This window comes from Astyanax mexicanus, chromosome 19 (genome assembly GCF_023375975.1).
Source record: "Astyanax mexicanus isolate ESR-SI-001 chromosome 19, AstMex3_surface, whole genome shotgun sequence".
Lineage (NCBI taxonomy): Eukaryota > Metazoa > Chordata > Actinopteri > Characiformes > Acestrorhamphidae > Astyanax > Astyanax mexicanus.
In genome coordinates this window covers 16,188,432-16,206,825 of record NC_064426.1, presented here as the reverse complement: position 1 = coordinate 16,206,825, position 18,394 = coordinate 16,188,432, and the positions used below count along the sequence as shown (strand labels likewise).

Here is an 18,394-nt window from a genome sequence, read left to right as displayed (position 1 = left end):
TCTATTTATCGGTCTATGGGCCCTATCGTACACCCTGCGGAAGGCGTGTCTCGATGCTCATTGCTATCTTACAAACCTGGTTCTTAATAAGAATGTCAAGAGACTCGCTAATTGCTTTATTTATTGGTTTATTTTTGAGCCACACAAGGCATACTTTTCCCGTTATTACAGTTCATTATATACACAAAACAAACAAAAAACAATACATTACACTAATTCACACTTTAGCTCAGGATTGCCTGGAATAAGTGGATTAAAGCAACCATTATGCTAGACCATACAATATGACTTACCTAGTCAATAGCACAGTCCCTCAATCTCTTAAGATCACAGAAACAGTTATTTATAGAAAACTTAAATCTTAGGATAATACAGGTACGTACAATCACAGAAAGACATTATACAATACATTAACATTCTCTTTTCTTTTTACAGGTCTACTGGAACCCCACCTGCACCAGTGATCTCACTAGTGCACTTTAAGTCTGGCCCGATTCCGGCATTAAGCTGGTCTGGAAGGTCTGGCTAAATGAATCTGTTGCTTGGAATAGACATTTTAAATAGACAGGGGCGGGGCGGGGCGTGGAGGGGGCGGGGCAGTGAGAACGGGTCTGAATGAGACAGTTTGAACCGGTCTGATCCTGCTTCATCTTGGGCAGACCAGCACCACCAACGGTCCTGAACAGGACAAACAAGTGAAGCCAACTTCATATGGTAAGTAAATATTTTTTAGATATATTTTTATATATAAGTAAAACATGCTTTTTTTTAAGTTAAATATAGTTTATGTGACTAATAATTGGTGAAAAGTGTCAGAAGTGCCTACAAGTTAGCAATGTTACCCGCCATTTTTCCACTTTACAGTGATTATGTTTACTGGTGTAATCTGGAATTTATAAAATGTTTATATTTTCGCTGTCCAATGAAAAACACTTAACTTTAGAATATGTCTTCTTTCTCTTTTAACGCGGCACCATACAATTTACAGTGGAACGGAGCATTTTAATGGCTAGATGGCTATTTCTGCAGTTAGCTTATTTGTGTGTTTTTTTTTTTTTTTTACACAAAATTCGACTCCTGTACTAGAAATTCAGTACTGGATCCAGGAGAAATAGCTTCATAAGTGACCCCCTTTATATCAATTTAAACAATGTAACTAAATATATTTCCTTATTCCGAACCATGCAGCTGTTCTTCCTAAACAAATGAATATACTTTAGCAATAGTTTTATATTTTATTGTTTTATATTTTATATAATATTATTATATTATAATAGTTTTATTTGTAAATAACACTTATCTGAATGTGATTGTTCTTGTTTTATTCATATATTGTACCTGTAATTTTATTGACATCTTGTCATTTTACACACATCGTTTTAAAGTAATTTTTTTAAACTTAGACTTGATCACATTTACATTTCATAAGTCTAGGTGCATCTTCATTTAAATGTGTATGTATTAAATAAAAAAGATGAAATAATTAATGTGTTTCAGTTATTTTAAAATATTCGGTAATTGGTTAGTAAATAAGTGCTTACAGTGAATTGCACTAAAATTCTTAAGTTATAGCTTGACGTTATTTAAGTAATGTATTCTATTACTTAAACATGTCATAGATGTATGGCATTGTTGTGGTTTTTCATCTGGGCTATAACTGGGCCAATTGTTTCTAGAGCTAGAGAATGGCTAGAGAATGGCAGATGTTAGTTGGTGCCAGAATTGGCAAGTCATTCCAAACCGCAATCGGGCCAGAAGAATGTGGTGCATGTGGGCCAGGTCTGCAACTAGTTCATCTATTGTTCTGCATATTTAACATTATATTCAATGGCCATATAAGTAAGTAAACATTTAAACATGAATTAAACACTCACCACTTTCTTTCTGAAATCTGTCTCTTTCAGTTGGTGTTCAAAGTTTAGGAGGTCTTGTGTGCTTTGTGCCACATTCAGCTCTACAGTGGTCTCCTCATCCCTTTGTCTCCCCTGGCTTCTGCGCAGAAGTAGTAGCATCTCCCGTTGATTTGCCTCTAGGGTCTCAACTTTTTGAAGGAGAACCTGAAGTGTATCTGAAATTAAGAAGCCACATAACTTAAGGTGTGAATTATTTCTCTTTGTATTTATGTCTTTTTTTTCTCCCCAAATATTGTGATCTGAGGGTGTTCAGAGTCTGCTTTTGGAACAGTCACATTAAAATGCTTTTCTTTTGTAGTGAGTTCATAATACCTTGAAATCCTCTTTGTACTGGAGACTCCAAAGTATTTTTTCTCCATGATGGTCCATTGTCTAAATCATGTCATACATAAAGTGTTAATACAAGATCCTTTGGGCATGCCACTATACTGTTCTAGAAACTGTTTGTCAGTAGAATCATCATAACTAAAACATGGTTTAGATTGGCACTCCTACTAAAACGCTAATAAGCTTTTTAAAATTGGCCCAGACTTCAAATGATCAGCTTAATATCATCCTGACTTTGTTAAATCTGGGAAAACATTCAAATGTCCCGGAAAAAAAAGAAAAATCTGTAGCACATTATGATTCTGAAATGACTTACGATAGATTATTTTTTTTCTACATATTGGATGGAGATTGGGGGGTGCTGGAAGCTTCGCTTGTTTTTGTGCAACTGCTTGAAACATAAATTAAAAAGTATATCATGAAAAGGGCAATGTTCAACATTTAAATACACTGTTCTTCTTGATATTTGATGGTACAATTTAGTATGGATGCTGAAAAATATTACTACCTCACCTTTAGCCATGTTGTCTTTTGGGATTTCCACAGTTGCCTTGAGTTGAGGAACAGGTCCATCTAAATAGGGCATACGCTATTAAACGTTGTTTTGAGCCATTGATTGATATATAGTTTTACTAAACAATCATATATACCTTTTGTTTTTTTCTTAGTCAAAGGCTCCCTATTATCCTTTGTTTGCAAAGTTCTCTCATCTAAAAAAAAAAAAAGTAGTGCATAAATGTGCTGTTAACTAACAATTGTGAATGATATGACACTGACCCATTTTTTTCTGTTTCATTTCATTTCAGCAGCACTTAGATATACAGTATATCCAGTGTGTAATTTCTGGTAAGTTGCTGCCTACCTTCACTGCTGTCATAATATTTCAGGGGTCTTTTTGTTGGCCTTTTTGATGGTACAGTTTCTTCTTCGGTATCAAAAGTGGATTTGTACTCTGCTGTTCTGCTCCATTTGAGGGCTCTTTCAAAGTTACCTGAATGTCAAATGGTAACAATAATTAGACACTCATAAGAATGTTATGACCACCTCCACCTCGCTATCTATTTTGTCAGCTCCACTGATCATACAAGCCACTGTTTAATTATATAATAAAAAAATGTAATTGTAAATAAAAGTGTAATTGTATAATAATTCTCTCTGTATAAATCTGTTTGAAATGTTTTATCAGTCATTTTGAATCTAATAAATTACAGTAATATGTAATGTAAAATTGAATATCCACTGCAGTCAACATTTTATTAAAAAGTCTTTATTGTACAACTGCTCATTGCAGCTTCTGTCAGGATCAAGGAAATAAAGTTTTTATTTCCATCTTCTAATAAAAGCTTTTTATTTACTGAAGAATGCCATAGATATTCAAACATTTGAACAGCAAACATTTGTACAGTAAATTTACCAAATAATGTGTATTCTCTCACTTCTCATACAGTGTGTGCATGATTGGAAGCTCAGCTTTACCTGTGGTGGCAAAGACTCTGATTTTTCTGGAAATCCAGTGGTCTTCATCAGGAGTCTCCTCCTTTTTTGCTCTTTTGGTTGGGTTATTTGGCGGCCAGTAACTGTACTGTTGCTGAAATACATGCAATACAATGTTTTTTCTTTTAATTGTCAAATACTTTTTAGGTGTGTATGATGCCTGTTCTGACATTCACTATCCCTTCACCAGCATTTATTATCTGACTGCAGGACTGCTATTGTCAGATAATGGAACCATAGAAGTCAAAATAGGCATAATATTCAGGCATGATCTTCTAATTGAATATACCAAATAATAAAAGTGACATTTCCAGACATGGTGTCTTGATATCTAATATGCATTTTAACCCTTTAATCCTAAGGCTTAAAAAGTTCCTTGATTTAATTAAAATTACTTACATATTCTTTAAATGTTGAATTGGTGCCTTATCTCCATCTAATCTTAATGGCATATTTTGTTTACACTTGATGTAATATGCCCATAAATATAGATTTGTCTTCTATGTGAAGCCTGATGGCTCTCTTCTCAATTTTATCACAGGTGATCCATTTCATTGTAGTGGTATTTTCTTTGAAGCTGAAAGCCCCAATGAGAAACGAGGTGCATGGCTCCATGAAGAGGGGTGCAGGATGATGGTACACTCGACAAAGGACCTTTCCATCTTTCTCCATCTCATCTATAACTTCGCAACATTCCTCACCTTCAAGCAAGTATGCTCTGTCCTTAATGCTTCTTGTTTTTTTTGCTACAAGGTCATGGATTGGTGCTGACTTTCTTTCCTCAATACGGTTGGCAATCTGTGTGAGGGGGTGTGTTCCGCTACGTACCATTCTCTTCAAGGTATGCAGGTATGTTTCAAATTTGAAAGCACTGCAGTTGTCCAGCCCATTGAATAACACAGCATCTTCCGTAATATGAAGCAAAGAGTGAGTGTTGTACACCAGAAATTCTCTTCCATAAAGCTCCCTCCCTCTGCTGACAAAGTACTGAAGGAGGTTTTGTGCGTACACTGCGTACTGTTTGATAAGTGAGGGACAAACTAGGATGCACATTGCCACACTGAATGTAAGGAAATGGAGGTACAGGTCTCTCTTCAATATTCCTTTTAACACTATCTTTCCTGTGTACAGCATGAACTGCCTGAACTCTGTTGCTTTCCATCTCTCAAGCTCATTTAGGCCTCGAGGAGTGCGGGAAAAGATGGAGGGGATTTCACTTTTTATGTGAGCAAGCCTACTGCTCACTTCTTCTATTTGGACAGAAGACATCCTGAAACCTTTCTCTCCCCTGCTCCACATGTGCAGAAGTTTTTTCATGACTCCTAGGCAGGCTTGATGCATGTAATCAACAGGAAAACTTCTCACCATATCAATGGGCAAACTGACCAGTGGTGTATTTCCGTTGTGATGCTGTGGCTGAATTTGGTTCCTAAAAGAGGCATCTGTGCGTAAGGTGAGGTCATCTGTCTGCTGATATGTGACCCTTTTAAGCCACTCGCCTTTTTGGTCACATTTATCACAGCCATAATAACCAGAGCACAGCTTTGTGTTGCGAATAAAGGCTTTCGCTGGAGCATCACAGACAATGCAAAGAACATTGATTTGCAACGCTCTTCCCTTGTATTGAAGGCCGCCACTTAACAGTTCTTTGAGGTCTGTGACCATGTCATCCAGGAAATCAAGATTGTGTGGACGATTTTTTCCACATGTTAGTGTTGTGGGGAAAACAGTTATGGGATTGAGGTGGACAGCACACAGAACAGGCCACATAATTCTTGCTGAGCTCTTGAACAATGGCAGTCCATCAACATTAAAAGACAGGTTGATTGTGTCCGACAGATGTTCAGGAGGGTACTTCTCCAGGGTCTCTGTCAACTTCTGATGCAGTGTATAATGAAATTATTCCATGCCAGATTTCTGCTTTTTTGCTAGCTGCCTTGGTGTCTTAAGTAGACTACGTGCTGAAGAGGGGAGTTCTGTGTGGCCATGTGTTTGAAGAACCTACAACAGCTTGTCAAGGGCGTTGTTCTTAACCTGGTAAGCTGAAGCCCAAGTTGCTAGGTCAGTTGCTAGTGATGAATATCCCAAATGTTCTTCCTGGTCTGATTCTTCACATTTATTGTCTTCAAGGTACATTGTGTCCTCCATGTCATCCTCCAGATTTGCGTCTTCCCATGTGGATGATCCTCCAGCAGGCTGAAGGGGTGGACTATCTTCAGTGTCCTCCATATAACTAGAGGTATCACTAAGATCACTCTCATATTCTGAAATCGTTTCTTCATGATCATAATTCATAGTTGGCTGTTCTGTCTGACACTCAGATATCTTTCTGAGCACACGTCTAGCTGACCTCCAGGATCTTAGATATTGCCTTGATCTTTTTTTCTTTTCCTCACTCATTCTAGGGAAAAAAATTAACATGAATGAATAGTCCTGAAATACATGTCAGCACACAAACCCTGTTTTGTGAGGAGGGTAAACATTATTCTAGACCTTCTGAAAGTTATGTTTACTGACTGAATGCAAATTACAGTGTTATTAAACTAGTACTGGATGCACACTTTATTTATCTACAAATGCAGGCTGTAAGCCACACCCCTGTAATTAACACCTCAACACTAACCCGAAACCACACCTATATTAGCTCCTTAATCAACAATACCCAATATGCAGCACAAGGTTACCAAACAAACAAGAGTACACAATCTAGCTAAGAGTATCTTTAAGCCAGCCTACACAATGCTATGTGAAATATAAACAAAATATTGAAACTAGGAGGTAGTGTACTAATTGGAATAAAGCACCCCTGGTTGGCTGATGGTCTTAATGTGAGGACAAATTAGGTGCCTTATTAGATACTGAGATGATATAGTATGCTGAGAATATGCAGTTAAAATGTGTTGATTTCAGTGTGTGATTTGTTTCTGAAAGATGTGTTTCATGTCATAAACAGATATCTGCCTCTAGGGAAGTGAGATGGTGAAATGGTTGGTTTGTTTTATCTGTGAGCCAATACTGCAAATGATCCTGGTTTACATACCCAAGCAGAATTTTTTCTTTCTATGCCTTTTTTCAGAATACATGATAACACAAAAAACGTTTTTTTTTTTCACTCACGGTTAGTGGTTGGGTGAAGCCATTTACTGTCAAACGACTTTGTTTTCTCTTTTTAAATCCTAATGACAACCAAACACATCCAAATGACCCTGATCAAAAGTTCACATACCCCAGTTATTAATACCATGTATTGCCCCATCTAACATCAATGACAGCTTGAAGTCTTTTGTGGTAGTAGTGGGTGAGGCTCTTAATTGTCTCAGATAGTAAAGTTGCCCATTCCTCTTGGCAAAAAGCTTCCAGTTTCTGTAAATTCCTGGGCTGTCTTGCATTAACTGTGCGCTTGAGATCTCCCCAGAGTGGCTCAATGATACTGAGTTTAGGAGACTGAGATGGCCACTCCAGAACCATCACTTTGTTCTGTTTGTTCTGATGACAGGTCGACTTGGCCTTGTGTTTTGGATCGCTGTCATGTTGGCACGTCCAAGTACATCCCATGTGCAGCTTTCAGGCTGATGAGTGCAAATTTTCCTCCAGTATTTGCTGATAACATGCTGCATTCATCTTTCCTTCAACTTTGACCTTTGAAGTTTCCTGTGCTTTTGTAGCTCACACGTAACTTTTATGATTTTGGTCTCATCACTCCAAATGACCTTGTTCCAGAAATGTTTTCTTCTTTCTTCTGGCAACTCGACCATGCAGCCTATTTTTCTTCAAGGGCCTCCTTATTGTGCATCTTGAAACAGCCACACCGCTAGTTTTCAGAGAGTCCTGTATTTCAGCTGATGTTATTTGTGGGTTTTCTTTGATTTGGTTTTTACAGAGCCCTGATTTTTTCATTTGTTAATCAGTTTGAACACTGCTGACTGGCATAATTAATTCAAGGGCATGTTTAAGATGCTTATCCCTTTAAACGCTTTAGAAATATGTTTGTAGTACTGAAACATTCTAAGTTGTTTTATGTTGATAAATGAGTTTTTTTTCTTCATTATAAAAATGCTCTAACAGTTATAAACTATGATTTTGCTAAATTTCTCCATATAAACACATTCATTTGGTCTAGCTTGGGAGCGCCCTCTAGTGTGTGACACACCCAGAAGAGTTTGCAAGTGGATATTCTCTCTAGAAGTTCTGTGTCAGTATAGCGGAGAGTTTAGATACAGGTTGGAAGTGTTCACGGAGGAAGGCACTCTCGCTGTACTGCTGTTGGGTTAACTTATTCCCAAAATCGATCACATACAGTGGTTTGTTTAGACCTTTCTGACCCTCACAATCGATTGGCATGGAATTCGTTCATGTCGATGAAAACTTTAGAGAAAAAGCTTGTTGCACTCGCTGTAGTCAGATACGGTAGGTTGGCTAACAGGTTAGTTAACCTAGCTAGCTACGCTAACATAGCTAGAGTTAACATAGGTAACTCTAGCTAGCTCTAGCTAACGCTAGCTAGCTTAACCTGGAGCGAAGTTAGAGTAGCTAGCTAGCATGGCTAGCTAACTTGTCTATTTAGACTATTTAGAAACAGTTGCACATGACCTCGATCAGCTGTGTAAGTTTTCATACACTGACACTTGATTAGTTAACTTACTTATTGCTGTTTTAAAATTGTCTCACCTTGGTCTGTAAAACCGATGGATCCGGAGTTCTGCAAGGATAAGATGGATACTTATTTAGCTAGCTAGCTTAACTATAGTAGTCGTTAACTCACGTTACCTAGCTAAAAAACAAACAAATTCTATACACCATATAATAATAATAATAATAATAATAATAATAGTAATAATAATAGTAAAAAAAATATTACTGAAACGCTGTAAAACTTATATATACACTACCGCGACGCTGTACTCTGCACCAACTGTAACCAAGCTATTTAATAGCTTATACTGTGTACTAGAGCTGGGCGATATGGGAAAAAATCTTATCACGATATAGTTTTCCATATCAGTCGATATCGATATGTATCACGATATAAATCAAATCACTTTGTGTCACACTTAAAGGTTTGTTTTTATTAGTGAGAGAATAAGGGAGTGATGGAAGTTTTATCACAATATTTTTTTCTGTATCTCCATAATTATTAGGGCTGGCCCGAATAGCATTTTTTGAGCTCCGGATATTTGGCAGTAATTGGTAGCGAATATTCCAATATTAGTTTTTAAAAAAAACAAATTAATCATGAACGCGAGCCAGAACCCGAGCTTGAACGTCAGCCTGACTCAGGCGCTGCATGAACTCGGGCTTTTTTCCAATTTTTTCCAATTTTCCATGACTGAAAAAAAAACTTGGGCTATAAGCTCAATATTAAATATTTCGTTTGTTTAGAAATTATTTTATATTCTTAAACCATGTTAAATTATATTAGATTAGTAGGGCTGGCCCGAATAGCGTTTTTTGAGCTCAGAATATTGGGCACTGATTGGCAGCCAATATTGGAATATTTGTTTTTAAAAAGACGGATTAAAAACTGATTAAAGTAAAACAAAAATTGCAACTCGGCCCCTTTAATTCACCACAAAGTTTTCCAAGACCCAGCCGGAAAAAAAAAGATTTCCCACCTTTTCCTCAGCTGGGTCGGGCTCAAAAAATGATTTGTGATAGGCTGTTTTTTGGTTTGTTTGTTTAAGCACTTAGGCTTTTGTACTGCTGCAGTGTAATATTTAGATTTTATATTCTGAAATTCGTTAGGTTTTATTTCTTTTAGCATTTTGAACTTTTTTTCCAATTTCAAATTTATTTTTTTCTGTTCGTTATGTTCTATCGGTCCTTGCGTTTTTTGTAGTTGAAGTTGAATTTAATATTGAAGTTCAATATTTCTAATTTATATTTTGAAATTCGTTAGATTATATTTATTATTGTATTTTGAGCTCACTTTAGTTGGTTATTTTCCAAATTCATATCTATTTTTCTGTTATTATTAAATGTTATTAGCTTATTAGCTTAGCTTGTCATTTAGCATACAGAACTTCTCACGGATTTTTAATGAATGTTGATTTATTAATTTAAAAGCTGTACCTTATTAAAAGTATTTTAAGCCAGACAGACACTGTGTGATTTTTTAATGAGTTTATCTGCACTTTTAAATGGTTTGTCCTGTAGGAAACGCACACGATTTGTATGCTGACACTGTTGTCTGACTGAGGAGCTGCTTTCCGTCAAATGCAGCCTGTAGGCAGGAAAAAATCCAGCCAGAACCGACCATATCATGAGCCAGTTTTAAAGCCAGTAATTTAGTAGAGCATTAAACTACAAATCTGAGATGTACCTGCTGTACTTCTTAATCTCTGCCCCCAAAACGGTCCATTAACTTGCTTGACAGACGCGTCAAATCCCCCGCGAGCACGCGCGGCGCACAGCGCACCGATTAATTCATGCGTTGAGCTTTAAACGCGCAGCTGAGCTGTAATTGGGGAAATATCACAAAAATCACAGTGTGATTTGTTACATTAAAAAAAAGACCATTTTCTTCCGCCTAATCTGAGAGGAAAGCGGTGTTCTCGACCGGCCCGAGTTCATGCAGCGCCTGAGTCAGGCTGGCGTTCAAGCTCGGGTTCGGGCTCGCGTTCAGGCAGATAATCTAAATGATAAATGATTTTGTGTTTTTGCACTTGGGCCATAAGCTCAATATTAAAAAGTTCGTTTGTTTAGAAATTATTTTATATCCTTAAACCATGTTAAATTATATTAGATTAGAGGAAAGTCATTTAGACATCATTCTTAAGGTGTTTTTGTCCTGTTACCGCTCCGCAAAAAAACCTCTTCCTTTAATCCGCGCCCCACATACACATTTTTGCAGCACCTGCCCCGAGGTCCTAATATAAATTGAATTAATTACATTTAGTGCTTAAAATTTACTTAAAATTTATTTAAAACGTGCTGAACAGTGCGGCCGTTTATTCCCAAAGTACAAACACTATGGTTGTTTGCGTGTGTCGGGCCATACTCCACTATTCTTTAGGGTTTTTTGTTGCATGCATGAGAATAACTATTACAATTTTCTTAACTATTTATTAATTTGCTCCAGCGTCTTCTGGATTGATTACACGTTGTGTTTTCGTTGTTTGCCGCGCCACTTAGACGGAAATGGAAATGAATGTTTATCGAATTCTATTGCACAGGCTTATCATCGTCATCGAGGGAAAAATTATCGCGAAACAAATCGATATCGTTATATCGCCCAGCACTACTGTGTACATACGCAATAAAAATATAAGTAAAACTGTTGATTTAACAGTAACGTTATTTAGCTAGTACTAGTCTAATGATTTAACGTATTAAAAAACCTTACAATTGATCTTTTAGAAAATAAGAATCGGAGTAGACGTGCTATTGGTGGACAGAGATGGATGAAACTGACAGTTTAACGAATTTTAGAGCTTAGCTTAGATTTAAAATTTAAACTGCCAGCTTCGAGCTCGCCCTAATAAAACACCTAGCTAGTTAGGTTATTGTTACTGTGAATGACTGCTGGAATAATAGAATAAATGTTTAGTATATCATTGTGAAGATGACTGCCTAACTCTCATTGAAGGAAACTGAAAAAGTGATGACCAGGCTATGTGGAATGCTTGATATTGAATGCCATTAGGTCATAGTGTGAACTTTAGATGATTCTGTGTTCAGTTGTTGGATACCAGTGATGCAGTTCTGTCATCCATTTATTATGCTTTTTGCACAGGTTTGTTGCAGCTCACATACCATTCCTACAGCAGGTGTGTGTGTGTGTGTGTATATATATATATATATATATATATATATATATATATATATATACACACACACACACACACACACACATACGTATAATGTATTGAAATAATAAAAAATATATATTCTTGGCCATTCATTCCTGCCCACACATTTAAAATATTTAAAACTGTCTTTATGGAGGCCACAAGGCTCCCTTGATAGCCCCACTCTTAATAGCATGTGATTAACGATGGATGTAAAGTTAATAAACATTGTTAATATTTATGTGTCAGTTTCTACCTGTGTATATAAACACTTAAGCTTTGTTAAACTTCTTTTCTTGCCCCAGGTTAGCTTTTGTCTGATGCCTTCCCCTCTTCAGGATTGCTGAGGCAAGCCTATAGACCTTAGAAGCTACAACACCCTCTTTTTGGGACCAAGGTTAGTATGCATATTAGTCTAAATGTCTTACACCTATTGGGGTATACAGTCCCTGACAGAAGTTCTGTCGCTTATCCATGTTGTGGAAACAAAAGCTTATAACCTGACTTTAAATTCTTCCATTGGTTTTAGAACTGACTCATGTGAAAGCTGAAACCCTCCCAAATGAGGTTTAATTTACAAAAATAAATTTGATTCACTGCAGAAATATTGATCATTTAATGCACATAGAAAGGTCAGATTTTGGCAAGACAAAAGTTTCAGTTTGTGTCAGTTTTCTATCATCATATGACTCTTAATTCATTAACCATGGAATATGAAAGATATATTGACTACTAAAGTTGTATGTCACTCTATAGTCCTCAGTATGCCCATATTTGGAACTCTAGGTTACCACTGCCAATATCTTACATTATAGCATGAACCTCAGTTGATGTTTGTATTATAGCACAGTTTTTACCCTGCAGTGTGATTTCTAAGAGTGCCATTGCTGTACGTTAATGCACTGCAGATATGGACTGGTAATTTGGCATTCCAGGCATTTTCCCAGTGGGCCGACAGTCCTCATGAGCTGATGCTGTTGATTTTTTTTTTCTCCCTTTTTTCTTTCTAAGAGACCGGCCCACAATTTAGAGAGTGCAGCCCATTGGTCCAGCTTCAATATAGACAGTGGACTTAACCAATCAGAACCCCTTCCCTGCTCTGTTATATATGAATGTAAATCGGACATTGCACTGATATTTTAATTTCAGAGATATCTTGATGAGATAATGTGGGTCACACCAATCATCCCATTTAGACACAGTACAGACCAGCATTACTGAGCTACTGCCTATAAATAGCTATAGTAAATAAACTTGCCCATCTTCCCAGATTAATCCCTTTAGTTAGTTAGTTTAGTTAGATATTTTCTTTTATCATATGAATCAGCACTGAACATGCACTGTTTAGTCTATAATGAAGATTGACAGACAGACGGACGGATGGGCGTGTCTTTAGTGGCTTCCTCTTTTACCATTTGTCAGTATCACACAAAACCTTGAAACTAATCCACAGATAACAGTGGAGAGGGAGAAGATAGACAAACAAATCCACCACTCAGGCAATTCTTTATTACAAACAATGACCATAGCCAACCAGGGGTACGTTTCCCAAAAACGTAGTTGCTAACTACGTTAGCATCTTGCATAGTCTGGACGATGTTTCCCAAAAGCGTAGTTGGAACTATGGAGGTAACCACGTTAGTAACTTGCATAGTGCGAACCTTAGTTAAGCTACTCAGGTGTTTCCCAAAACCGTAGTTCCAGCGAATGATCGCAACTACCGTGGTTCAGCTGCGTCGTTCCAACTACAGCTCTAGACCTGTCGTTAGGAGCTTAGTTCCTGGTTATTAGTGCAGACGATGGATGGTAGGATTTAAAAAGCTGATAAATCACATTAATAATGCTACACGAGGATTTAAGATGTCAAGTGTACCTAATTATTTTTTGAATGTTTGTGTTAATTACATTAATTGGCCACTTCACTTTTACCCATGTGCGCCCAGGGAAAAAAATAAAATTCAGTACTCAAATGTATTTTGAAAATGTAAGTTAATTGCCCATTTTTTTTATGTATGTCTTTAACATTTAGCTTTATTTGGCAAACATGAATTGCAAGTGAAAAAAGTGCACTGAAGTGCTCTTTAGCTAAAATGTATTTTACAGTCTTGGAAAGATGTATGTCAATTATTCAAGCAGGCATCCCTTGAGTAAAGATAACTTGTGCTGTGAACACTTATGAATTAGTTAATAATTATTTTTTAAACCCACTGTGCTTTATGCACTCTGTGAATAAGGCTATTAAACTGTCACTGGGGTAATACTCTAAAATGGCTTTAACGTAAAAACCTGTACCCTAAGGACCTTTGAGGGTATATTTGCATTGTTTGTTCCCAGTGAAACAAATGTATCCATACAGTAGGCAAGAAGGTGTCTTTTAATAATAACCAGAAACCCCTTGCCATTATTTCTGAGTATTACAAATGCGTAAATGACAGCTGATGATAATGAAAGTAATAATAAGTGAGCAATAATAATAATAAAAAAATAATCATCCCTAATAACCCTAAACTGTCTCCTGATATTTTGATTCAGGCTTTCCAAATATTCTACCGAAAGCATATGGGGCTTTTTCTAGCAATTTTATATTTAAAACTCGACAGAACACCGGATGGAAGCCTAGTTCGAATCCCAGTCGTGGTTTTATTCTCTTAATATTTTTTTTTTCATAATGGCAATTAATGTTATTATTTTTTACATATATATTAATGGAGCCTACATATTTCTACGTATTTCCTGTAATATATTATTTAACAAATACTAATTGATAACATTTGTATAGGCCTAGAAATACACACGTTGTATTGGCTAAATAATAAATTTTCTTTATTCACACTTTGTCTGGCCCTGTTACCTCCAGAGGATAATTAGGTAATTCAAAACACCTGCTTATTGCATGTCTCTATTTATTTTAAGACACTTTTTACTTAGTTTTTTCTTGTTATGAATATATTATTAAAAGACACATTCTTGACTACTGTATGGATACATTTGTTTCACTGGGAACAAACAATGCAAATATACCCTCAAAGGTCCTTAGGGTACAGGTTTTTACGTTAAAGCCATTTTAGAGTATTACCTGTCGTTCGTAATCTGACGACTCTTAAGGCCTCCCTTAAAGGGAAGCCTTGGGCTAGCTTAAAATAGACTCTTAAAGATTATCTAGTCATGCATCACTACAAAAGTTTTAAATTCAAAAGAAAGAAGATAAACATCAGACGAGTGCCTTGAGTTAGAGAAAGGAGAAGACGAAGTTCTTCGAAGTTCTAAGATGTTCTTTTATTGTCTTGAAGTCAGCCAGTTTCAGTCAGAAGTATTCAGTCTTCTAACAACACACGGGAATACATGCTCTTTTATACAGTATCTGGGTGAACAACGGTGGGGGCTTTTGGCACAAGTCAGACAAAACCAAGGTCGCCTCGATCAGCACCTCGCGCCTTGGTACAGACTGTACAGGCCTCAGAGAAAGGGTCAGACACCTGTTTTAACAGAACTTAGTGAACTCTAGACTTTTTATCCAAATATACTATTATAAAGGTAAGAAAGCATATATTGATCACCAATTTAGGGCCCACATACCCCAGTGACAGTTTAATAGCCTTATTCACAGAGTGCATAAAGCACAGTGGGTTTAAAAAATAATTATTAACTAATTCATAAGTGTTCACAGCACAAGTTATCTTTACTCAAGGGATGCCTGCTTGAATAATTGACATACATCTTTCCAAGACTGTAAAATACATTTTAGCTAAAGAGCACTTCAGTGCACTTTTTTCACTTGCAATTCGTGTTTGCCAAATAAAGCTAAATGTTAAAGACATACATTAAAAACGGACTGAATTGTATTATTTTCCTTGGGCGCACATGGGTAAAAGTGAAGTGGCTCGATTAATGTAATTAACACAAACATTAAAAAATAATTAGGTACACGTGACATCTTAAATCCTCGTGCAGCATTATTAATGTGATTTTTCAGCTTTCTGAGTCCTACCGTCCATCGTCTGCACTAATCACCAGGAACTAAGCTCCTAACGACAGGTCTAGAGCTGTAGTTGGAACGACGCAGCTGAACCACAGTAGTTGCGAACATTCGCTGGAACTACGGTTTTGGGAAACACCTGAGTAGCTTAACTAAGGTTCGCACTATGCAAGTTACTAACGTGGTTACCTCCATAGTTAGCAACTACGCTTTTGGGAAACGTACCCCTGGTCAATTTGACAGTCAAAATATAAAACCACTAAATAATTAGATGCAGCTAGTCTTTATTGCCCAATGAGTGCGGTGGCAATGAAAAACTCCATTCTGTTGGTGAAAAAGGAAGAAACCTTGGGAAGACACAGACTCATTGGTTTGCTAGCCTCTTAAAATTGCTGCTTGATCTTTGAATATATACAGAAAAATATTTTAAACCTGTACATATTAAAATGTATTTACATTATGTATTTTTAACATATCATAGTGGTTTTTAAAACTTACCTTTGATGATGGGCATAGTAATCCTTTATGTTCTAACCAGATCAGAGGCATCGTATGACATCTAAGAATATGATCAAATGTGTACAAAATATTAATTTCATATGCATATTACAATAGGACTCCTTCTGGACAATATGAATCCCAGTGTACAGTTAGAAAATGGGCCTTTTTGGAGTATCTTACCAGCATCATTGTCAGCTTAACAACTAATTATTAATTGATATTATACATTAAACTTAAAAATGTTGTAAATAATAATTAATTATAACTAGTTAATGATTAATAATGCCTTAATGTAGGTAAGTCTTCATTTTGATTGTTTCAGTTAAATCAGCAAGGTGTAGTTCATAGACCACCCACTAGATGGCGATAAAGCCTTATAGTTGAATGCTATTTTCCTGTGTAGCTAGTGTTTTGTCCTTCATGTTCTGCTGTAGTTCCCTCGTGCAGTAAACAGAGCTGGAAGCAGATGCACTGTTCATTTGATGGCAAATGCACTATAATCTACAGTTTGTGTACGCCAATTTGACCAAAGTGTGTTTGTTGATAACTCTAACTCTAACTAATGAGTAATATATTTTGTAGTTGGGTTCATATGTTGATGCTAGGTTACATATTGCATCCATTTTCTCTGTGCTAAATGCTAGTACTGAACACAAGTAACTAGCAGAGCTAACTGCAGGAGTTAAAGTGAATGATATTGTGTATGTTTGTTAATCCTATGTCAATCTTTTACGCTATTTGACTACTTAAGCACTGCAAATGTGTGTCCTATTAGTAGAGTAACTGCTTTATAGTGAGTAGTTTGCACTAACTATAGTCACTGTAAGAAATCTGAGTCTCTGTTGGATGAATATTTCTCTGAGCCCTGCTCTCTTACCAGAGCCTCCTGTTTCTAAGGCCTACCAAGCCAGCACCCCCAGAGTACCCACTCTACTTCACTTAGCTTGTGTAATTATTAGTTGAGGCATTCTGTTGTAGGTACTGTTAATTAATGTATCCTTATTGTAAAGTGTCAGCATTATTTTTTTTTTTCCTGAATTCTTTTTAAAGATTTTTTTGTGATCTTGCTCCCTTAGTGCATGAATGTGAATGGAAAATTTGTCAGTTGACATTGCTTTATATTGAAAGCACCAAATTGTACCCCATAAGATGTCTAGTGATCATTCTGAAGCTTAAACATTTTGATAAAAGGATGGTCGTTTATTCTTTAAAAGTACAGTGCTGTATGTATTTCTCTTAAACAGCAAAACTTGCTTTATAGCAATTTCCTTCCTTCATTATCTACATTTAATTTATGCATTTGCATTTTAGCTTTAAACTCTATTTTCTAAACTACTTCATAGTATTTCATTTACAGATTCAAAACAGAATTTTATTCATTTTTTACTTTCATTTTGACAGAATTTGTTTTTTTTCTAGTGTTGCTAGATCACAATGCAGATCACAAAAGCTCCAGAGATAAATTGGCATTAAGGAAAATTAAAGAAAGTGATGCACAAAAGAAAAGAGGGCAGCAACAACACAAAACAGACATGTTTTGATAGCAAGTTACATGAAATCTGTCCATGAAAAAGAAAAAAAAAAACCTTGGACATAATAATATATAAAAGGTGAAATGCACAAGGATTAGCTGGGTGTAGTAGCAGTTTCGAGCTCTCACACCTTCCTCACTCCTCTATGAACTTATTACATTAAAGAAAGTTACATTCATTGAAGATTCATTGGAGACTTTGAGCTTGTAAACAAAAGTCACAAAAGTAAAAACATTTGTCCCCACATCCACACACAAGTTTACTGCAGTATTACTTTCTTCTAATGTCATCTTATTTTTTGTTGCAGATATTATGCTGCTTTGTCTGGAACAGGAATCCAAAGGAAAACTGGCATTAACCTTCAAAGGGAATTTAACAGATTTCTCTAATGTTACAGACATACCATGAAATGGTTGTGAGTGGGGTGAGAGAGTGGGATGAGAGAGTGAGTGGAGCCCTCTTCTGTTTGCTGTTGTTTATTAATAAAGAATATTTGAATTTTTTTTGTGTATTTGTGAATCCTATTCTAGGGCACTCATTATCCAGCTGATCCAACACACCAGCTAAATTGATAATCAGTCAATCAACCTTTATGACCACTTATTTACACCTTGGTGACCCTCATTTACAATGCAGCTGAACATTTACAGTTTAGAAGGGATTGAAAACATTAAATAAGAAATTAGAAATAATAAGGATATAATAAAAGAAATACAAATTTTAAATGAATACATTTAATATGGATGAGAAAAATATATATATATATAAACCATAGGATTTACACAAAAAGTAAAAATATATAAAATAAAAAATAAATAAATAAAAATAAGTAATCAAAAGTAAGAACAATAAAAATTTAAATAA

At 36.1% G+C, this 18,394-nt stretch overlaps 1 protein-coding gene and 2 long non-coding RNA genes across 10 annotated transcripts in view; 2 read left to right on the top strand and 1 right to left on the bottom strand.

Annotated features, from left to right (window-relative positions):
- Positions 1-18,394, top strand: part of LOC103034334 (uncharacterized) — a 381,713-nt gene that overhangs the window by 175,640 nt on the left and 187,679 nt on the right. The gene's annotated exons all lie outside the window — the stretch shown is intronic.
- On the top strand, positions 573-18,024 carry LOC111190309 (uncharacterized). Of its 7 annotated transcripts, none has more exons than XR_007427057.1 (8): positions 573-714; positions 1,905-2,096; positions 3,047-3,086; positions 4,276-4,814; positions 4,905-5,771; positions 5,865-5,973; positions 11,827-11,918; positions 17,838-18,024. It is a non-coding gene; the product is annotated as an uncharacterized LOC111190309 (long non-coding RNA). The 7 variants fall into 7 exon arrangements; XR_007427052.1 differs by adding an exon at positions 1,694-1,779 and having other exon boundaries at positions 4,276-5,771; XR_007427055.1 differs by having other exon boundaries at positions 575-714; positions 4,276-4,370; positions 4,488-5,771.
- Positions 2,565-3,836, bottom strand: LOC125784337 (uncharacterized). Of its 2 annotated transcripts, XR_007427064.1 has the most exons (5): positions 3,717-3,836; positions 3,103-3,231; positions 2,891-2,950; positions 2,754-2,813; positions 2,565-2,628 (listed from the first exon to the last, which is right to left on the bottom strand). It is a non-coding gene; the product is annotated as an uncharacterized LOC125784337 (long non-coding RNA). The 2 variants fall into 2 exon arrangements; XR_007427063.1 differs by lacking the exon at positions 3,717-3,836 and having other exon boundaries at positions 3,103-3,380.